General features: G+C 43.8%; 1 long non-coding RNA gene and 1 other non-coding gene across 3 annotated transcripts; both read left to right on the top strand.

The window, feature by feature from the left end:
* The first annotated feature begins 347 nt into the window (after positions 1–347).
* On the top strand, positions 348–19,405 carry LOC120383788. 2 transcript variants are annotated; one of them, XR_005588529.1, is made up of 3 exons: positions 348–429; positions 900–1,046; positions 16,572–19,405. It is a non-coding gene; the product is annotated as an uncharacterized LOC120383788 (long non-coding RNA). The 2 variants fall into 2 exon arrangements; XR_005588528.1 differs by lacking the exon at positions 16,572–19,405 and adding an exon at positions 1,528–2,197.
* A 2,348-nt stretch (positions 19,406–21,753) lies between these two features.
* Positions 21,754–21,917, top strand: LOC120384102. The gene has a single exon (XR_005588637.1). It is a non-coding gene; the product is annotated as a U1 spliceosomal RNA (small nuclear RNA).
* The last annotated feature ends 1,434 nt before the right edge of the window (positions 21,918–23,351 follow it).

The following is a 23,351-nucleotide window of genomic DNA, read 5'->3' as shown; positions in this document are numbered from 1 at the left end:
TCACTTGGAAATTATGGCCTTTTTCTAGTAAGGGGGAGAACAATATAAACATGCCACCTTATTATTAGAAAGCCCAGAACATTTGGGACGATAAAAGATTCAATGGTTCTTTTCAGCAGTGTTCAAGCCCCAAAAGTTTGGGAGGATAAAAGATTCAGTGGTTCTTTTCGGCAGTGTTCACCCTACACTGGCAGAGTTAACGGGAGCCAGATAGCAATTAGTGCATCCAGTTGCACCTGGAGGCTGAGCCAGGCCCAATTTAGGATTAGGCCCAGTTGGGGGGGAGCCAAGTGACCAATGAAGGGAGGTAATCTGGGTAGTAGAAGGGAAGCTCAGAGTAGGTGTTAGTATCCTCTCTCCAGCAGGGAGTGCTGGTAAAGGGTGGAGAGAGAGATACTGGGAAGCTAGGGGGTGGAGTGAGCTCCTGTGGTAAGTCTGGACAAAAGAACTAGACCCCATGGAGGCAGCCCAAGGGCCAAGTTATAGGAGGAAACAAAGAGAGCTCTGGGAGAGGCAGAGAGGAGGAAAGCCCTGGGAGGTGTTACCTTGGTATAGATGTTGGAAAGAACTTTGCAGAGCCTGGGAAGTGGTGGAGAGTCAGAGGGGAGTGACTCAAGAAAGAGGCTGGGGAAAGGAGGTGAGAGAGAAGCTGTGGTAGGAAGTGGTCCAAGGAGGCAATAAGGAGTTTGAGGAGCAGACTGTAGCTATTTGTTAGAGGGTCCCTGGACTGGAACTGAGAGCAGAGAGAGAGAGCCTGGGTTTCCCTACTGGCTACTGAGGATGGTGGCTTAAAAGCCCTCTGATGTAAGGGGTGTAGTGACCATTGAACCCTGAACTGGGCTGAAGACCTGGAGTGAGGTCATTGAACTATTGTTCTGTGGGACTCTCTTGTATCCCAGAAGGCATGTGACTGAATGTGACCTGGGTGGAGGGCTGCATCATGAGAAGAAATGGCTTGCTGCCAGGTTGGACCAGCTGTTGGCAGGGGGCACTCAAGAAGAAGAGCCAGCTATGTGATGCCCAGCCATAAGGAGGAGCACCAGCGGGTGAGTCACTCTCTTTTTTTTTTTTTTTTTTTTTAGGGCTGGCAAGCTTTTACTATTATGAATCTGTAGTGACTACATGTCCAGGAGACTGATAATGTGAAGAACACTTAAGTCTGTGGTTCTAAACCAGGCTGGTAGAGACTGAACGTAAAAAGCTGGGAAGGCTTGTATGGTTTGCAGAGAATGCTAAGTAATGTGTTTAGTTAATGTTGCTTTACATATGGGGTTGTGGGCAGTAAAACTTGTGGCTGGACGTAAGACAGGGATTTAACATTGGAGGGATCTATAAAGGCCCATTTGGTTAGTAGGAGCCACCATGGAATATCTGCCCAATTGCCAGCAGTTGGGTGAGGACTGCTGGAGGGGAGAGTTGCAGCAAGCTGCTGGAGGTGGGTTGTTCTGGGATGCTGTAGAAGGTGCTAGGATGGAATCTAAATTAGTTCCTACATGGTTAACAAACTTTTACTTTATGAATTACAAGTCTGGAGTGGAGCTGTGGTGAGTGGGTTTTCCCACCGAGGCCTTTGAAGAGCACCTATGGTATTTATCAGGGAGCTCCCCGCTCCTGGGGACAGCCCTCGGAATAAGGAAGCCCAGGAGGGGTGTGATGAGGTAAAATTTCCAAGTATAAAGCCTGGTGGTGGAGCACTTTCCTGAGAACCTGGGATTGTGATGGGGAGCTCAGTGTAAGTCTCCTTGAAAAGAGGAAGAAGGATGACCTTGTGGCAAATAGACAAGAAAGAGACTCAGCTGCTACAGACCTCCTGTGTGGACTGGGATGAGTGAGCTAGACCTGTGTGCAGAAGTGCCAAACACTTGCAATTCGCATTGAGCAGCTGGGAGTTGTGGGTACTCAATGCTTCCCTAAATCAAGCCCTAGACCTCCCCTTGCCTCAGTTTTCACCTAGGTAAAATAGCAATAATGCTCCCTTGCCTCATGAGTGGGAAGCACCAATAATGTTACGGTGAGGAGTGCCATACTTGTCCTCCCAGGCATAAGTTGGGAAGCAAAGGAGGAATTGAAACTCTCTAAATCAGTGCTTCTTGACCTTTCCCGACTACTGTACCCCTTTCAGGAGTTGGTTTTGTCTTATGTACCCCCAAGTTTCACCTCATTTCCTTACAAAATGAGACCTAAAAAGACAGAAGTGTCACAGCATTGCTTGCTTTCTCATTTTGTCTGTATGAATTTTTTGTTCTGACTTTGCTAGTGCTTTTTAGGTAGCCTGTTGTAAAACTAGGCAAATATCTAGATGAGTTGATGTACCCTTGGGTGTACACAGAGGTCTTCCATGGGGTACATGTACCCCTGGTTGGGAACCACTGGTCTAAATCATAATCTCTTTCCAGAGCTGCTCCTGAAGTGGTACAGCTTACCACCACCTGTTACGCAATCTGTTAACACTGTTAAGGTTGTGAAACCAAGCACTCAAAATGTTAAGCAAGGCCAGACTTCAAATTGCCTGTGCAGTCTTAATTCTGCCGTCTTGTGCATGTGCATTATGATGCAATCGGTACTTGTGTTCACATACTGTAACTTCTGTTGGACCCTTGCCTCACTGAGAGCACAGAAGAACAGCCTGACGAAGGCCACCTGCCACATTTCAAGCCCCTGCTCTAAAGCATGGGAGCACTAGAGCTTCTCAAAGAAAAGGTCTCTAGAAATCTCTTAACATGGGCAAAACAACCTAGTTTTTCCTCTACCCTCGTTCTCCAGCATGGTTGAACTGTTTGGACTGAAATCTTCCAACAAAAAAACCTCCTCCTAAGTCAGACGTCTGGCACGTAAAACTTCAGCCCAAATGATGAAAGTCTGACAGTTGTCGGCAACTGAGAACAGGGTCTTATTGTGGGAAGTGTTGAGCAACCTTAACAGTAGGAGGTGCTACCAGCCCCACCTATTTTTACATTTAAAAAAAAACAACAACAAAAAACCCTACCCAAAGACTATAAAGGCTTCTAGGGAAGTACTAAAATGTTAGGATTAAGGCTTCCTGTGCAACTTTAATTCAATCCTGATGTGTGTATGTATTATGATCCAGCCTTTAATTACATTATCATATACTACTTTTCCCACAAAGCCCAGTTGCAATATATTCTTGGACTCTAAAGGGTTAAAACAAAAGCAGCCTGGACAAAGGATGTGCTGGTGGATGTATATACTGCGCCTGAGAAACACTCCATAGATCACTGACAAGAATATGTCTTGGGACACTTTATCAGAAATGAAACAAGCTCCATGTACAGCAAAACTCAAAACATATTTGATCTGCACCTCCAAGATGTGGATTCCCACCATTCATTGTCAAGACAAATCTGTCCCCAGAACTGACCTGAAGAATTTTCTTAGTTGTTTTTGGAAAAATCCTGGGTATAGATCTCAAGAGCAGTTTTACAATGAAAGATGTAAAGATCCTAATACAAACAAAGGTATCTAAAAGTCAAGATGATGACCCTCTCCCCCCCCCCCCTTCCTCAATATTTCTTTGGTTCTATCTGTTTTGCAGTGATCACATTCCATTTTTGCCACCTGTCCCAATCTCCCAAGGTTTAAAAACACATGCCAAGTTCTCCATTATAATGGGGGTGGGGAGAGGAAAGATAATAGTGTAGTGAACTGAGAGCCAATGAGTTTTCTCAGTGAATTACTACTAGGCAAATTAAAATGGCATTACAAATAAGACAAATTAATAACAACAATGCTGAGCACCTTTAATCATCTTTTCAAAATCCCTTGCAGCTTTGTTTGTTAATAAGGAAACATGGTAGGTCAATGTTACAATATTTTTTTTATTATAGCCCACAGCCTCTGGACCCGATCTTAAGCTAGTGTAAATTGCCTCTGTTGACTTACAATTGCTGTGTATCTGGCTTCTTTTCATTATTATTATTATTATTATTTTTAAATCTTTACCACTCCCCAAACTCTTCCATCAGGAAAGGAAAGCAGATTTCAAGAATGCTGGTTCATTTCAATTAAACCCTGTGCATTAATCATACATTTGGCACTATAAATGTTTCTAATTAACATCTTGCTTAAAACCACATGTGCTTTAGATTACTTTCAAAAGATCTATCTGTACAGGTAACCTCAGGAAAACCATTAACAGATGCCTGGACACATCTGAAATTGGGATTGACATGAGGCATTTGCCAATTATAAGCCTGAGACAGCAAAGCAGAAGTTAGGTTATTAACATTTATAATTTAAGGCACCTGTAAAGGTTGTGTCACTGAAAGCTGGAATGGAACTCTTCCTCATATAGATGGAATGGCTGAATTTGTTGCTGAGGCACAGGCCTGGGACTCTGGGTTCAGCCACACAGATTTCTTTTGTGACCTTGGGTAAGTCGGTTCCCTAGCCATACAATGGTGATAATATCTCCTTTCTCCAGCCTGTTCTGTCTTGTGTAATTAGATTGTAAGCTCCTTGTGGGATGTTCTGTAAGTGAATGCAGCTATCCCTACTCTTCCCTTTTCTTTCTCCAAGAGTTAGGGAGTAAAATATGGCCTCACTTTTTGCTGGAAAGCCTTTTGTTAACAGCTGTGAGGAAGTCACTTCCACAATCTCTGGTATCTTGCAGAAGGGAGCAGAAAATGTCTCTAGTTTTCTATATCTCCTCTGTTGCCTTAGCAGCACAATCATTCACCTCTAGGTTTCCATGGTAGTTTGTCTCCTTTTTCTTCTAGACTGTGATCACTAATTCTAGATACTGCATGGTTCTAATTTTTCCAGATCTCACTGTTGGCAGTGGTTCTGGTAACAAGAAGGTTTTGATTAAGGACCTGTAGTGATCTGGTGGGCCTTCACTGCTGAGTCTGTTTCCTGGGCATTGGTTTGTTTCCTTTTTATGCACAGGTGCTAACTTTCATTTTTCTGGGTGGGTGCTCTGCTCCCTCTCCCAAACTCACTCCACCTCTTCCAGTCCCTGCTGCACCTCTTCCCTCAGCACATCTGGCCTGCCACCAAACAGCTGGTTGGTGGGTGGCTGGTGAATGCTGGGCACCCACTATTTTTTTTCCCCTTGCCTGTTTAGTATATTCTGTTTTGAGGGAGGTGGTTTGCTCTGTAATTTTTGGAGGTTAGTGGTGTTAAGATCTGGGAGTTCTGAGTTGTCACATCCTAGCAGTCATCTCTGAGCCCATCATTCCCTGTCTCTGAATGGATCCCATTACTAGGTCCATGGAACTCAACAGTGGGATGAACCTTCATGACTTTGCTGACTTGAGAATTTCCCTAACCTAGTTCCCTTGTTTATGAACCAACAGATATCTTTGTCTGTCACTGAGAATCCCATGTCAGTTACATATCAGTTATTGCATATCAGCCCGGGAATGGGCACATGCTGTATCTGTTCATAGGTTCTGATCTGGATTCCTCTCCTTTTCTGCGCATGCTGCCTCTTGATTCCGTTTTTGTTTCCTCTTTCACTTCCCCTATGGGCCCAAGTGGCCATGAGACTGTACCCAGCTGCTCTGCTCCTAATGTGACCACTGAAGACTAGGACAGTGCGAGGGCTTCTTCTCCCGCACAGCGCAGCACAGCACTGACCTCCCAGTGCTGGGCTGTGTGCTGAGAGGGTGACGTCACAGGGCAGGGCTGAGATGCTCTTCCTGCTGCTTCTGGTTTGCCTCTGATTTAGGTGATAGCATACAGAGCAAGTATAGGTATCAGCATAATGTTCTCTGAGGGTTCCTTTGCTGCCTGGTTTGAGCAGGTATTCCCTGTACCTGGAATGGGGATATCATTGGGACTGGCAATAGCTTACTGGTAAAAAAGGTGAACCCCTCATATCTTTTTTTAGAATATACCCTAAGCAATTTGCTAGGTATAGTGTGCCATTCTAGTTGTGGCACTGAAGAGTTAACTTGTGCAGCTGGCTTGGATGCTTTCGATATTCTTTCATTTTCACTGCTATAAGTCATAAGTGACTCTGGAAGGACATGAGTTGATACTGATGTAAAATTCATGTGAGGGAATATTGAAGTTCATAATGTTTCTAATTAAGGGTGGCATTCTGTGGTCAGTGATTTGTTACAAAATCAAACATCTAGCATAAGAGCATTTTGGTTGCCCATCTGCACAGGGCTTTGGTAGAAACAAGATGACCTCTTCCGCAGATACTGATGAAGTTGATTCATATGTTTTTGTGAGCCCAGATATTCAGAAAGGGTATGAGAGTATCTACTGCAGTTAGTGAAATGAGGGGGCTTAATTTCTAAACAATCCACATGTGGGAATGAACAACCTTACCTCTGTCCTGTATTGATACCCTGCAATACCTTTATGATCGTGACTAAGGCATTTTATTGTTAGTGGTTCCAGATTAAAAAAAAAAAAGTTAAAATTTAGGTACATATTTTTTCACCCCTCATGGTGTCACTACAGGGCAGAGTTAAGGTTGTTGGAGTGTTTTTAATTATACATATGCATACCTCAATTATTAGATAGAAATGGTAGCATTATCAATAATGCAGAAAAGACAATGTTCAATGAAAATCCTATATTTGGAGGGGAAAGACGTAGTTGTATCATATAACTTCTGTCCATTCCATTAGTATCTTAGGAGAATGTTAAACAGCAGCTCCTAAAATTAGACATTCTTAAATCAGCAGGTCCAGATAACTTGCATCCAAGAGTTTTAAAAGAGCTGGCTGAGGAAATTGCTGGACCATTAGTGTTTATTGGGAACACCAGGGAAGTTCCAGAAAGCTAGTGTTGTGCCAATATTTAAAGGATAAAATGGATAATCCAGCGATAGATTGTTCTGTAAGCTGGGTGCAAGCAAACAATATGCATTTTAACATGGCTAAAACAAAGAACATAGGTCATGCTTATAGGTTGGTGGGGAAACAATGATTCTGAAAAAGACTTGGGGGTTATGGTGGCTAATCAGCTGAACCTGTGCCGCATTGTGGTGGTGATGCAAAAAGAGCTAATGCAATCCTTGGATGCTTAAACAGGAGAATTTAAAGTAGGAGCAGAGAGGTTATTTTACCTTTGTATTTTGTCACTGGTGCGACTGCTGGAATACTCTGTCCAGTTCTGGTGTGAACAATTTAAGAAGGATATAGATAAATTGGAGAGGTTCATAGAAGAGCCATGAGAATGATTGATTTAAAGGATTAGAAAAATATACTTATAGCGATAGACTTCTTTGTTAGACTCTAATCAAGTCACAAGATTTAGTTCGTCTACAAGTACCTACATGGGAAACAAATATTTGATAAAGGACTCTTCAGTCTGGCAGAGACTGGTATAACTTGATCCAGTGGCTCAAAGTTGTTGCTAGACAAATTCAGACTGGCAATAAGTGGTAAATTTTTAACAGTGAGTAATTAACCACTGGAACAACTTGCCAAGGGTTGCATGGATTCTCGCCATCGCTGGGAATTTTAAAATCAAAAGTGGATCAGTTTCTAAAAGATCTGCTCTAGGAAATATTTTGGAGGAGTTGTCTGGCCTGTGTTCTACTAGAGGCACACAATGGTCCATTCTGGCCTTGGAATCTATGAAGCTAAAGCAATAGTACCACAGGGAGTCTGTCAAGCATTGATATTCAATCTAACCTGTCAGCATGGAACCTTTACAGAGCAGTGATGGTATTGCCAAGTAATCTGCCAAATGAGTGTTCTCCACACATGTCCAGTCTCGCTCATTCAGTCAATAGAATTATTGTATGGAAATTAGCTGTAGAGAGAGGCTGGTGTTTGGTTGTTACCTCTTAAGTTATTTGAACTGTTGACCAGACCGGCTTTGTAGCTTATAATTCTAACTAAATACAATACTACAACCACTGAGCTAACTTATTAATTGCAACCTAATTTCTTTAAATATAGCCTGTGCTTAAGATTCCAATTAATTTTAATTATATGGAAAGTTTTGAAGAATCTGTCATTTCATTTTTAAGATCATTTAGGGCAAAGGAAAAAAACTGGCACAGATGCTATATTCCTTGAAGGACCCAGTTTTAGTTCATTTTAACTCAAACTAATGGCTTGCTTGTAAGTTCTCAGAAAATCCAGTCTGTACTTGATGAGCATAGGCTGTAAGTTTGTGGAGGATACTTTCATACATGAAGAGTTTGAATTCCTGCTTTACGTGCAAAAGGAAAGTCAGCCTTAACTATTGAGTTACAACCGACACCTCCAAATATATTTAAATGAAAGTTAGAGGTCAGATTTAGTAGCACATAGTGGGCCTGATCTTTCCTTTCACTGACACTGGTGCAAATAAGAAGTATCCCTACTGGAGTCAATGCAACTGCACTGCTGTAACTCTGGTATGACTGAGATCAGCATCAAGCCCCCAGTCTATTGTCCAAGGATACCGAGTTTTTATAAATATGCAGGAATAGCAGCTCTGGGCCAGATTCTTGGTACACCTCTTCACATTAATTAGTACACTATTCCACAAACTGTCCTACTGAAATCAACCGAACTACTTTTAAAATGCTACTCAGTGTGAACAGGGATGGGAGAATCTGAGTATATGAACCTCATTGCACTTATATTTGCTAACCTATAGGATCAGTGTGTCCCTAACATGGAGTAGAGACTTGCACCTATGTGTCTGATGCCCTATTCAGTGGGCTTTTGACACTTTTGTGGGGTGGCCTCTGGGAAATTCCATTCTGGAGCTGAGAAACGTTCCTGATGGAAACCTCATTGAACCAGACATGTCCATGAAACCTTCTGGTTCAGATGAAACCATGCTTGCCTACTGTGAAAAGTTTCACTCCATTTTTTTTGACCAGCTCTCCCCATTTGGCAATAAGGAAGCATTTAAAAATGATTGACATTTTTACATACAATATTATTTTAATGAATCTCCATTAAAAGTGAATTTGACAACCTTGAGAGATGGTGTTACACAAAAGTGCTTCCGTTCATTCACTCCACAGCCACTTCCAGCAGCTGCCAAAGATCTGACAGTGTCAGGAATAGGTAAATCTCTCCCATGTGCTAAATTGTCAGGTCTTGTCTTGTGGAACATGTCAGAAACATGCACCTGCTTAGTTGAGAAATTGCATCTGCAACCCCCATCCAAGTCAATGGGCATTTTATATATGCAAGGAATGCAGGATTTGACCCTTAAAAGGAACACTTCAGGATTGGCTCACAATTTTCCCTGTCCCTCCCCCCACACACTTTTTTTTTTCCAAAATCCATATTACATTTTGGATTCATTTGGCCCAAACATATAGTCTCAAGAACGAGGAGTACTTGTGGCACCTTTAGAGACTAATACATTTATTTGAGCATAAGCTTCTGTGGGCTAAAACCCACTTCATTGGATGCATGCAGTGGAAAATACAGTAGGAAGATATATATATATATATATATATATATATATATATATATATATATATACACACACACACACACAGAACATGAAAAAATGGGTGTGCCATACTAACTATAACGAAAGTGATCAATTAAGGTGAGCTATTATCAGCAGGAGGAAAAAAACTTTTGTAGTGATAATCAGGATGACCCATTTCCAACTGTTGACAAGAAGGTGTGAGTAACAGTAGGGGGAAATTTGGATGGGGAAATAGTTTTTACTTTGTGTAATGACCCATCCACTCTCAGTCTTTATTCAAGCCTAATTTAATGGTGTCCAGTTTGCAAATTAATTCCAGTTCTGCAGTTTCTCATTGGAGTCTGTTTTTGAAGTTTTTTTGTTGGAGTATTGTGACTTTGAGGTCTGTAATTGAGTGACCAGGGTGGTTGAAGTGTTCTCCGTCTGGTTTTTTGAATGTTATAATTCTTGATGTCTGATTTGTGTCCATTTACTCTTTTGTGTAGAGACTGTCCGGTTTGGCCAATGTAAATGGCAGGGGGGCATTGCTGGCACATGATGGCATATATCACATTGGTAAATGCAGGTGAACAAGCCTCTGATAGTGTGGCTGATGTGATTGGTCCTATGTTGATGTCCCTCTTGCTATCCTCCACCCTCACTCATTTTCACAGGGCAGGGGGTTAGGCTGCAGTGGGGAGTGGCGGTGAAGGCTCTGCCTGTAGGTACAGGCTCTGTGGGGCTGGAGATGAGGGGTTTGGGGTGCAGGAGCAGGCTCTGGGCAGGGAGTTGGGTGCAGGAGGGGGTGAGGGCTCCAGCTGGTGGTGGAGGCTCTGGGGTGGGGCTGGGGCAGGGGGTTGAAGTGTGGGAGGTGTGTGCAGGCTCTGGGTGGCACTTACCTCAGGCAGCTCCTGGGAAGCTGCCAGCATCTCTCTACAGCTCCTAAGTGGAGGCTCGACCTCGTGGCTCTCCACGCTTCTTGTGCCTTCAGGCACTGCCCCCTCAGCTCCTATTGGCCATGGTTCCAGGCCAATTGGAGCAGCTGAACTGGCGCTGGGGGCGGGGGCAGCGCGCAGAGCCACCATGCCTATCCTTCCGCCTAGGAGCTAGAGGGAGATGCTGGCAGCTTCCTGGGAGTCGTGTGGAGCCGGGTAGGGATCCTGCCTGTGCTGCCAACCGGACTTCTAACAGCCTGGTCAGCAGTGCCGACCAGAGCTGTCAAGGTCCCTTTTCAACTGGGCATTCCAGTTGAAAACTGGGCACCTGGCAACCCTATTTAGTGCAAGTGGTCAGAACCTTTGCAGCAGGAGTAGCTGAGTTCTATCTCTGCTGCTCTTGTGATGTCCTGAGTGACGATGGTGTGCATTTAAAGTCCAAAGGAAACTGGTTTTTTAGTGGTTATTACATGGTGATGCAGTAGGATCTTTCCAGCATATTCCTGGCACCAGCTTGAAGACACTACTAAGGATTAACAGTGGTCTCATGGTCTCTTTCACTGTCTCTCTCGTCTTCTTTATGGATGGGCCTAGTTTGGGCACAGTTGCTTATGGGTTTGAGTGCATCTGTGCTGTTGCCATGTGAAGGTATTGTTAGAAGAGGATCCAAAACCAGCAAGCAACACACTGAAAAGGCTGTGCCTCTGCTGATACCCAATTAGCTGATTATCGCAAAGGGAATTGAACATGAAGGTTATCTTTCAACTTATGTGCCCAAATAAACACCCATTTAATAAGACAGTTTTATGAATTATTTAACTATAAATTGATGGATAAAAGAAACCTTGCACTACTGATCCTGAGGCCTGAAAGGCAAGGGTGAAAAATCTAGTGAGCACAACATTAAAGGAGACTTTGTATCACACTCATTTTATTGGATTATTATTTATTCAATAACTGTTAAAGGTATGTTAAAGGGGCATTCATTTCCACATCTCAGTTAATTGTTTTAAGAAATCAGGTGAGAAAAGAGGGTAAAATCCCAAGCCTTCTGAAATTAATGGCAGAACTCCCATTTAATTGAATAGGGCCAAGGATTGACCCATAACATTTTGCCCATGTGAAGTCTTGTTCAAATGAAGTAATCACTTGTGCTATAGGGCTAGAATCTGTTCTTCGAATGGTCAGGGCTTGCTTCTTCTCTTCCTTACACTAATGCAAATCAGGAGGAACTCCACAGAAGATGATGTGCTTATGCTGCTGTACAACTGATGTGAGAGGCGACCAGGTTTATAGTCTGCAGTGGGAATTCTTTATTGCATAGAGTCTTAGAGAGATTGAGCCAAATATTTATCTTAACCATCCTGGCCCCGGGGGATGTTTCATGATAAATCTCTCCCTGGCCTCTCAGTTTTCAACTAGTTTTGCCATCACTTGTGAAAAGCTGTTTGCCAAGTCATTCCCTAAAGTAGGAATTAAGCACATTTAGGCTGGAATGTTTGAAAGGGCTCAGCACCCTCAAATGGAGTCTGATATATATAAATTTCCCCCAGAAGAACTCTGCTCCCATTTAGGCACCTAAATTTAATGGCCATATTTTCAAAAGAGCTCAGCACATTGAGTTCTGAAGAATTGCCTTAAGGCCATGATCCATAGTCTACTGGTGGAAAGACACTTTGAACTCAAGGAATGCTCCAAAGCCCTATGTATGCTGTAACGTATTCTCAGAATGAATTGCTAAAATCTGCTTCAGAGTCCCTGATCTTTCTTTAAACTCCTTAATGGTCTGACTTAGCTTCTGCAAAGGCCATGTCTTCACGTATGAGCTACCAAGGCAATTGCATGAACTGGGCCTGCTGAGATTCATAGAACCTAAGGTGAGACATCTGGGCGTAAGTGCAGAGTCCTCAGCAGAGAATCTTCAGCTATGGAACGCCTAACCAATAATGATCAGGATCAGCATACGTCTGACACAGCATATTGCAATAGCCATCATTTTCTGCAAGCCTTCCCCAGTCTTGATGAATGATGACCCAGCATCATGGATATTAAATAGGGTTGCCACCTTTTCCAGGCTTTCCCAGGATCATCCCTTTTTTGAGGTAGTTCTCCTGGGAAATCTGTCAAGGTGCTCGGTACACATTGTTAACTGTCCAGTTTTATGAGCTCAAGAGTATCCCTGATGTCATCCCTCCCCCCAACTTTTTCTGTATGCCAGCAGTGGCAATCCTGAGATTAAAATGAATAATGCCTCTTAAAGTCAAGGTTGGCTGTGTCTTGGTTGGGTGGAAAGCAGGGCTCTTTGCAACCAAAACAATGTGATTCTCAAGTTTGTACTGTGGTGGTGGCCGCTTTACGCATGCGATAGGTAGGTGGCCATACAGATGTGGAAGAGTCTCCATATCCATGTATTTTTTTTTTTAGCCTCTGAGACGATCAACAAGAATGCAAGTCCATAATAGCAATAAATTGATTTTTTTTAAAATTTTTTTTAGTGAACAAATGCTTAGCTGGAATTTGATCAATTTCCACAATTGCCCCATAAGCCATCAGTCAGTAACAATTTTCAGTTGGTATTGATTGGTGTAACTCGGCAGTTTAGAAGAAGAAACCAATCCCTGGAAAAGTTTAGACATTAATCTTGCATTCCTCCAATAAAGGACTGTCTTTACTTGCTTGTAACTGCTATGAAAATAAGTGGTTTATTATTTATCATCACAGATTAGGTTCTGTAGAAATTAGTTTGGGGTAAAATTTTCAAAAGTGCGTAAGGTCCATGGAAAACCAGTGGGACTTGCACTCAAATCACTTAGTTGTTTTTGAAACGTTTGGGATTCAGTAAGACTAAAGTACAATCTTATTCAATTCACTGTCTGCTTGATCCTGCAAGATTCTGAGCACCAGGGTATTATGCTCAAGTGCTTTACTGCACCAGGACTCCAGTGCTCAGCGCCTTGAAAGGTTTGAGCCCTATAGTAGTGGCGTTCCAATAAACAACCAACAAGCTACGGTCGTCTGTGCTGACTCTTCAGGAAATAAATAAGAATGCAAGTACCCTTTCTATTTCGGTATTGAATAAATAGGCTGAATGTACAAAATTCTTCTAAAGTGTATAACTCTCTGAAGTAGATCAACCTGACACCCCTAAACATTGGGTAGTTTGAAATCCAAACCTAGATTGGAATCCCAAATTCGCAATGGCCTCTTATCTTCGTAATATAGTCTAGATCCATATGTCCCCAAGTTCTGGAATGCTTGAAATCTAGATCCAGATTCTGCAGCTTGGTCCCATCACTACAAAAACACAGGCCTTGACACTAATCTCAGGATAGTTTTACACCAATTTAATCTCAATGATTGCAATGGAATTTCTCTCTGTTTACACTAGAACAAGGTAATCAAGAGTGGAATCAGAACCACAGACTTGGGAGAGAGCAACTTATTAATTAAATAAACCAGCAGCCTCTGAAACAAAAGCTGAAGGATTGAAAACAGGAAACCTGGATTTTCTCTGACCAGTTTTTTTCCAGTAGCTGTCCCATTCTCACCCAGGGCAATCCTGGGGAGAAAGGATTAGCTGCAGTTTTCAGTTTCACAGCAAGGTTCCCACATCCTCCATAGCAGCTCTGTGCAGGTTCTATTTTTCCCTTAACACTCAGTGGTATTCCAAATATTATTTTATAGAGTTTGTTTTTCCAAAGTGCTAAAATAAAAATAGTTTCTATTGCCTGCTGCACTGAACTGCTGTGAGCTCCTTTTTCAGTATTGTCTGGTAACAAACCTATTCATTGATTTGGGTTTATTTGTCGGTCTTATAAAATATTTTCATCCAAAAAAATCAGTCTTATTAAAAGTCACTCCAAATGCACTTGTTCTTCACTTAAAATTTGGAAGTAAAATGTAAAGTTTAGCTTTTAAAGGGACACAGACAAAAAATCATAGTTCGGATATCTAATTTACTTTTCATGACGTTTCTTTACCATCTTCATTCAACAGTCAGTGAAACTAGATTGCTCAGTTTCATTTTCTGTTGATAGTCAGTTTCACTTTAATTTCTACTCAGTATGTGGATTTCCATTGCTTCTGGAGAAGGCTAAATTTCCCCTTAAAGAGAAAATCACTTGTTGTAACAGTAATATAAATAATCATCAGACACTTTCTTTCATATAAAGTTTTGTAAAATCATTTAACTAAACCTATATTTTGAGGCTAATCTTCTTGATGGTCTCTAACCTAATACACATTGAAGCATTATGAAGCACATCCAATAACCTCAAACACATGAAAAGCCACAAAGAGCTAGATTTCCCCCCCCCCCCCCAAGGCTGATTGAAAACTTTCATCCACCCTTCCCCCCACCCCTTTTGGGAACTTGGTTTTTTGACTCAACATCATATTTCCATGGAAAACTTTATTTTTGTCCCCCCTCCCGCCCAAAAACCCCCACCCCAAAACTGAAATATTTCAACTTGACCCCTTGCTCCCTGCATGACGTGTGTGCCCCACAGCACACTGCAAAAATTCCCCAGAAGGCATTGCAGCATAGGATGGTACATGGCACACTGGGATACCTACTCATGGTGCCCTGCACTCTGGATTGACACAAGCATTCCTGGTCAGTACATGCAGCGCTGGTGCAAGCATGCATGTGCACAAGTGATATACTAACTGCAGTTTCTTTACACTGACCTAACTTGTGTCAACTGTTTGTGGTGTAGGCATGGCCTCACTTCCATGTTTGGTGCTATTAAGGTACTATGCCATACAGTAGAAAATGCTTTTGTACCATATACGATGGACACTGGAAACACCATTGCTGATCAGTGAAATGAGTATTGTTAATCTGCATGCAACCATCTTCATTCAGTTTTTGTCAATGAGCTAGTAGATGGGCTCTTTCCCCTGAGCCAATGACCCAGTGAGGTGTTATGGGCTGCCATGCTAGTGTGGGGTTGAAAACATTTTATGGATTATTAAAGAGCCCAGGGTGATTCTAAGAGTAAGGGGGTGTGTGTATGTTGTTCCTGGTATTCTGGCCACATTCCAACTGGGGCAATTCAATGCCATCCATTGAAATCCCCTCTGCAGTTTCTGTTGGGTAATGCATTCTCTCTCCCTTTGTGCTCAGGTGTTGACTGCCATTCCACAATAGGTGAACTGAATCTTGTAGTTATCTTTTAAAAGGGGAGGAGATTCTTTGGGTTGAAGGGTGATCTGTAAATGCAAACTATACTTTTTGCAGCATTTTCTATATTCATACTTCTGAATTTGGTGCTTATGTATCCCCTCCACCAAGTGGTGTTGGGAGCAACAAGGGCTGGGTTCAACATCTAGGGGTTCTGCGTAACATTACAGAACAGAACTCCCTTTAGTCACACAGGGGTTATGAAGTGCTGTTATCCCTACGTGTCCAAGACTAAAGTGAATTTTAACCCAAAAACAGCCATAACTGATCACTTTGGCAAAGCAGGTCTGCCAATCACTTCGGTAAAGTAGGTGTGTCTGTGCAAATATGGTCTGCTCCTGAGGTCTCTCTCCCAGATGGCAGGGGAAACTCATTCAGAACCCGGCTTATGCTTGTGCAGAAAGGAGAATTAATAACATCTGCATTTTCTCCTAGTATGCTAAGTTGAGTCAGTGCAATGTAATTAATGTGACCCAGCTTCCATTAGAGGACCTCAGTAAGAGGCATTGCCAGTTACCTTGCGTTAGTCAGAGATGTGTTGCCCAAGCCAGATATCGCATTGTCAAGAGAACAGTACAGGAAAATGCTGATTCATGTGAGCTGAACAGTAGATTGTTGTGGCAACTGCATTGTTGTGCTCAGTTGAGAGATTGTAATGAGAATAAGTTAGTCTACCATTGCTTGTGCTAAATATGGGGATCCATGGAACCTCTAGTCAGTCATTCAAGAAACCTCAGTCATTTCAACATCTCTGGCACCAAGCAAAGACTCAATATCTATCAAAGCAGCATTGCCATTTCTTATTTTATTGCAAGTTTCATGAAATTGTGTAATTTTCTTAAAGCCCTAGCTCCTGGGGTCTGGCGGAGCCCATGCCTGGAATAGCAGGGAGGGCTGCCAATCAGGAATGAGGTGCACCATTAAAACGGTGGGGGAAACCAGAACTGATACAGCAGCTCACTGCTGAGGTGCTTTGGCAGAGCTGTGTGAGTATGTATTGTACAGTGTTGCCTGCACTGGGCCTGGCTACCGTATTATTAATCCCTTGATAACATGAGCCCTAAATTCACTCTCAAAACTCTTCATTGTGTGTTTTTTAGGTTCCTTGTTTATCTGAGTCCTTGGGATCTTTATTTGTGGCTGCTGCTAGAGAGCAAAGTCCAGTCTCTGAGATGTGCAGAGCTCTGGGAGGTAGCCGGCCACCATATGCCAAGATGTGCTTTACACAGGGCTGCCATGTGAGCAGGAAGATAAATTTGCTTTGGTCTAGACTGAACAAATGTAAGATGGAGGAACAGCCCATTTCATGCTGCTGTGCATTGCATTAGCAAAAACAACAGTGCCCGGCCCTGAAGGAAGCGGGTAATATTTTATTCGGGAAAACCTGGGGTGAGTGCGGTGACAGGTAGGCTGCCTTTTGAACAACATTGGATCACCCGTCTCTGTTAGACCTTAATTTTTCAGGGCTTGTAACTTCTAAGCGTATTGCCTTGAATGTATTTTCTTTGGACTGTGTCTGGTTGCAAAAGGGACGTCATCTCAAATGAGAGAGAACAGCATTCCTTGGACTTTCCGCTCAGCACGTCTTTATTGGGAAGTTCTGGCTGTCAATGTGGCCCAGAGAGGGCTTCATTGGTGCAGCCACTCTTTGACCCTCTCCCAGGGAGCAGGAGAATAAGCCATTTGTCTAGTGAAGTGTCTTCTATTGGATGGACTCTCTCAAGGACGACCAAAATGATCTAAATCAGCATGCCCGATGCTCATGGACATCGCACGGAAATGAGGCAGAGAACAGACTCCTTAGTTTTCAGAGCAGATGGAGGGAGCCAAATGTTCCCGAGTCAATGGACAGCTGGCGTCAGGAAACATGTATAGTTGGCTACTCATGAAAACCTTCAAGGTACTTTGGAGCACATGCTTCCTTTCTCCTGACATGTCACATTTCTTACACTTAGGCTTTTTACTGTTGGCGGCATTGCAGCGTACTATATTGGTTGGCTAAGTATGCAGGCTTGATGTTTATGAAATGACAAATGAGGCAATGATTGAAGCTACGTATACTTTTGTTTCTTGGATATGTGCTAAGGGATATCTGAGCTGTAATGGGGCAGGTCAAGGTCTGGGAAAAAAGGCCTTAGCATGACTGACTTTAGGAGCTCAATCCATTTAGCTTATTGAAGAGGAGGTTCCGAAGCAACTTGATCGCGGTCTGTAAGCTCATATGCTGGGAGAAGATTTCTTCCATTTTTGCTAAATGGAAGAAGAGCCATTTTGGTTGGAAGTTTAAAATTAGAAACATTTTAAAATGGAAATAAGACACAACTCCCTTACAGTGGAGATAATTAACCATCGAATCCGCTTTCCAAAGGGAGGCATAAATTCATCATTCTGAATCTTTAAATTGAGACTTGAATGTCTTTTCTAAAAGACGTGCTTTAGTTCAACCACAAGTAATTGGGCTGGGTAGCGTCATGCATCAGCGGACAAATACGACTAGCAAGTAGTGCCCTGGAGCTTTTCCCAGGCTGGCCAGCCTAACCCAGATGAGCAGTGTGTCTAGACCTTACCACTTAAAAGGCTCATCTGTCCCATGTTTGGTCCTACAACAAAATAGAGCCTCACGGTACATCAGAGTGACTAATATATCAATTAGAGCTGGTTGGAAAATGGGCTTTTTTTCCCCCCCCATAGAAGATTTTGACTTTTTTTTTCAAAGTTGAAAACTTAACTCTTTTTTTGGCTGAAGAACTAAGTACATATATTGATTAGAAAATACTGTGACAGTGCCTCCCCAGAGTAGTTGATCATGTGTCTCATGCTTCCGTTTTCCTCTGTAGGCTGGCTCTAGATTTGGATTACATCTCTTATAATGCCCTCTTGTCTTCCCTGACATTTAGGGGAGGTGGTTGCATCATGGGAGTGCCTGGCTACAGTGCATCATGAAAGATGTAGTTCCCCTGGGGAGCCTGGCCCATTTAAAGAGAATGGGGACATGAGGAAACATTACTACAAGTCCTGTGAGGCACCATGGCAGACTATCCAAATCAAAATATTACTGCTTTTTGGCTGAAATATTTCAGTGTTGGGTTATTTAGGGTTTTTAAATGGAAAAATCAAAGTATTCTATGGAAAGCCAGCACTTCTACATAAACATAATAAAAAAATGTTCATATTTTTTTTCCTGTGGAAAATTGGTTTTCCCTCTAATGTTTTTAGAGTTCCAACCACCATAGGGCTTATGGGCTGGAGCTCCATTCAAGATATTTGACCAGGACATTGGAACATCAAAAAGAGAGACTTCCCTCAGAATACACCCCATGTTTTACAGTGCACACAGCTCAGGCCATCACAAGACTTTGGGAATTTAGTCAGTGCGGTGTGGATACCTGCTTTATACAGACAAAAGCAATAAATCCAGCAGTTATGTACCTCACTGTTGCCTCAATCCAAAACTCCTCATCGGTGGGGACATAACCCTCAACCCTTTGCTATTGTGTCAGAGCCCTACAAAACTGCACAGCCGTTTGTCCTTCAAGCAGGGATCTGCAACTGTTTCAATACAAGAGCATTTTATGGCGTGTAGTATTTTTCTCCTGAAAGGCTTTGCAGAGTTAATGCAAGGTAGGCTATAGCATAAATCACCAACAAACAGCTAAAGGAAGGCTGCTGTTTTTCCCCTCTTTCTCTGAGACATTGCTCTCAGTTCATCAGTTTTATAGCCGTGCCTTGGAATAGCTGAATACCTGACTCTCCTTAAAAGTTTTGGATGCTCCATTAAATCAGGGCAGCTGCTGAGTGAGTCTGTCTGTACCCTTTCTTGGCTGCGAGTCAACATAAGGGATTTGGCTAGTGTCATTTCATCTGAAGGGCTGTCTTGTTGTTCTGTTATACTGGACAACTTCTGGAAGCAGTTTTCCTGGGCTATCAAAAAATTTCTAATAAATCTTAAGACATCCATGCTATGATGAATTATCTGATTCTGTACTGGGATCTTGGCTCCTGTTCCCAGCAGAGAGAAGCGCAACTTCAAAACCCTGCTCCAGAACTGTTTAAACTGTTACCTCACTGATTATGATCCATCCAGAAGAAAGGACATTACATTTACAGGCTGAGAGCTCTGGAGGGTTTGTCGGCTACTTGTGCAAGTCAGCTCCTAAGGCAAACTTCTGTTCTTAGATTAGAGGCTTCATGTTAGTCCAAATCTAAGAGTTCTAGGGAGTATTACCCCCTGAAAAGGGAAGTGGATGTAAACTGGGAAGCACAACAAGGTCAGGAGAAAATGAGACCCATCCAGAACTGTAGACTACATCCAAGCTGAATTATAATGCTTTGCAGTTTAGAAGAGCTGCTCTATTTTTATTTCAGTAGCACTTAAGGGCTTCCACTGAGATCATTGTCCTGTTGTGCTGGTGTATTGTGTCCCATTTAGTAGCACCGAGACCACTTGGAGAGAGAGAAAAATGAGGCTGATCTACAGCCTTAGCTAACAGTTGGCTTTTAGCTCACGTGGTAGAGGCTCAAACACTAAGATCCAGAGGTCCCAGGTTCGATCCAGCCCGCCGATAACTGGGGTCTGTCAGCGTTATGCTGGCCCTGTACAAACACGTAATAGGAGACAGTCCTGGACATGAGGTGCTCAGCTTTAAACAGTGAAAGCTTTGTATAGTTGCCATTTTATAGATGGGGGAACTGAGGCACAGAGATTAGGGGTACATCTACACTGCAATAAAAGACTCGCAGCAAGTCTCAGAGCTGGGGTCAATTGATTCAGGCTGAGGTTGCAGGGCTAAAAACAGCAGTGCAGGCATTCATGCTCAGGCTGCAGCCCTGGCTCTGAAAACCAGCCACTGTCTCAGTGCCTGGGCTCCAGCCGGAGCCTGACCATCTAGGCTATTTTTTAGCCCTACAGCATGATCCCTGGGAACCCAAGTCAATTGACACAGGCTCTGAGATGCTTTGCTGCAGGTTTTTCTTTGCAGTGTAGACACACTCTAATGGTCTTACCCTAGCTCCCACAGGGAGTCTGGGACAGAGCTGGGAGCTGGACCAAGATTTCCTGAGGCCTGGTCCAGTGTCTTAGCCACACAACCATCCTTCCTCTCTGTACTACGTTTTCTCAGCATTATTTTGATGCCCTGTTTTTTGCTGTCAGCTTCCAGCAGTGAACAGACACACACTGATCTATGCTCTTCTGGGGAGATTTCTAGTTGGAGAAGAAGCAGAGAGTGCTAGAAATCCAGAAATTTACCAAAATACTCTGGTTCATTGACCTAATACTCTTGTTGTTAGGGCTGACGGGGGAAAACAAGAATTCGGTCTCAGGAAAACTCACAAGATTTCATATTGGGATGGCATTTGGCCCTTCTGAAATTGTTCAGGAAAAACCCAAGTGAGACTCCAGCTAGAATAGTCCAGTGGTTTGGGGCACTCAGCTGGCATGTGGGAGATCCTGGTTCAAATCCCTGCTCTAAGTAGTCAGTGGGCCCTACGCCAGTGGCTTTTCTTGGGCTGGTCTCTCAAGATCTCTTTCTGGACCAGGACCTAAGAAACTGACAAAAGTGTCATCAGATCAGATATGTTTCTGTGAAAAGTTTTGGTTTTAACAAATCAGAATTTACTGTTGGAAAAAATCATTTCATTGAAAATTTCCCAACCAGCTCCTTCTGTTTCTCAATTTGGTGATTCCTCTATGTGATATGGCTGCCTCTAGAAGAGGAAATGCCAAAATACCATGGGAAAGGCTAGTTTTGTAGCGTGTTGGACCTTATCCAGAGTGCTAGTCCTTTTGCATTTCAGTGCTGTGTCTTAGTGTTTTGGATTCAGTCCTTCCTGGAAGTGCTGTGTGATCTGAGGGGGTGGAACATGAAGTTGCAACATACACAGGGGCGCTCTCTAGCCCCCAGCGGCAGCACCGCCCCTGCGCGCCCTTTTCCGGGGGGGGCGGGGCTGGGGGCGGGACCTGCCGCCGGCATCATGCCTGGAGGGAGGGGAGACCCGACCGCCGACGGACCTGCCGCGGCATGACGGCTGGTCCGGGGCTGCTGGTCGGCTGGCTCGCTGTCCCTCGCGAGCGGCGCAGCGCAAGCAACCCGCGGATCAGCGAACCGGGGCGCAGCCGCGCGCGCCGCGGGGAGAGCCGCCAGCCGCAGCGCGCCGACCGGACCCGCGCTCATGCCGCCAGGTCGCTGCCCCGCTGCTCTCGGGCGCGGGGCGGGCATCATTTGGGGCGGCCAAGGGCGGCCCTGAACATACAGCACCAATTCAGGTGGGAAAGTAGACTGACAACTTGCCTGGCAGGGGAGATACCATGATCACAAAGGTGGTTTTCCCAGGGTGAGGCTCATCCATTGCACTGCAGATGTGCTGACCCCTGCGATTTCCCCAAATGTGAGAAAGTCGACTGCATAATTTGTGGTAGTGGGGGACTGTGTTCATGCTTTCCCCTGGCTAAAATAAAAAAATCTCTAGTAGCACTCTTGGAGTGTCTCCTGCTGGTGGCAGTTGGCATTCCCCATCTCTGGGCCATCAGTGGCTGAGCTTGTGAGTAGCCCCAGGTGGGCATCGGGGAGTTCTTCCCGTTGTTCTCTAGTGACTCCTTCTGGCCAGTGCAAGAAGCATTGGTGAGCCCCAGAAAGTGCTGCCATCAGCCCTGCTATCCCAAAAGCTGGGTGCTGTGACGATAGACAGGGAGGAACAAAATATAGTGCAGGTTGGAGGCCAACTCTGCTCCAGTCAGAGAACATCAGCAATGCCCATCAAAGCACATCGCTTGCAACGTGGGAGGTACAGGACCCTCACCAAGCACTGAAACCCAGGTGTATTTTCACAGCTTGCTGATCACACCTCCAAACTTGGTGGGTGAGCTGAGTATTTTAATTTTCCCTATCGCCCTAACTCGGGGTAGGGGGCAGGTGGGCTTAGTCATTGCACAGGTTCTGAGCTACCTGCCAGATGCTAAAACTACTGGATACTCCATAAAAGCTAAAGGCCTTGCAAGTCTCTCGTTGGTTTGGAGAGGAGCAGGAGATATCATGCGGCGACACTCTGCAAAAGCAAGACCCACTCCTCTGACACTTGATGCGGCTTCGCTCAGTGCCCCTCAGCACCTTCCCATAGAATGAGCTGGGCTGCTTTATGGCTTTTATCAGAGAAAGGATCAGACAGTCTGGAGCGGCTGTGTCGTTAACGCTTGTGCATTGCCTTGTTGCAAAGGAGGAGTCCCCAGAGAACGATCCTCCACTGCAGGATCCTTTCACCAGATGGTGAACAAAGAGGGACTATAAAGGGAGACTGTAAATCAGGCATAGTTAGAGCCAACTAAAGAGTCCAGGATTGGGGATAAGCAGGCACACTTCATCCTATTGGAATGCACTTACTAAAGCCCCCGTTAAATGGAAAAGGTGAAGGCCTAAGCCAAAATGTTTAAGCAACTTCAGTGTGGCTTGAAACTGGTATATATGAAAAGGCTGTTGTGGTTGGAAGCTTTTTTTAATTAAAGAACACTTTGAAGTGAGCCGCTATGTCTGGTGATAGTGTCCCAGTGAGGTTGTCACAGCGTTCAAGTCCTTTGGTAGTGACAGCTCTATCACTGGTTTCAGAGTAGCAGCCGTGTTAGTCTGTATCTGCAAAAAGAACAGGAGTACTTGTGGCACCTTAGAGACTAGCAAATTTATTTCAGCATAAGCTACAGCTCACTTCTTTGGATGCATAGAATGGAACACACAGACAGGAGATATTTATACATACGGAGAACATGAAAAGCTGGAAGTATGCATAACAACAGGAAGAGTTTAATCAATTGAGAGGAGCTATCATGAGCTCTATCACTGGGGCACTTGGTATAACTGTAGCCACTTGAGGCAGTAGATCCTGCCACTGGG

The sequence above is a fragment of the Mauremys reevesii genome, linkage group 15 (assembly GCF_016161935.1).
Source record: "Mauremys reevesii isolate NIE-2019 linkage group 15, ASM1616193v1, whole genome shotgun sequence".
Lineage (NCBI taxonomy): Eukaryota > Metazoa > Chordata > Testudines > Geoemydidae > Mauremys > Mauremys reevesii.
Note: the sequence above shows the minus strand (reverse complement) of the source record. Positions and strands in the feature narration are given on the sequence as shown.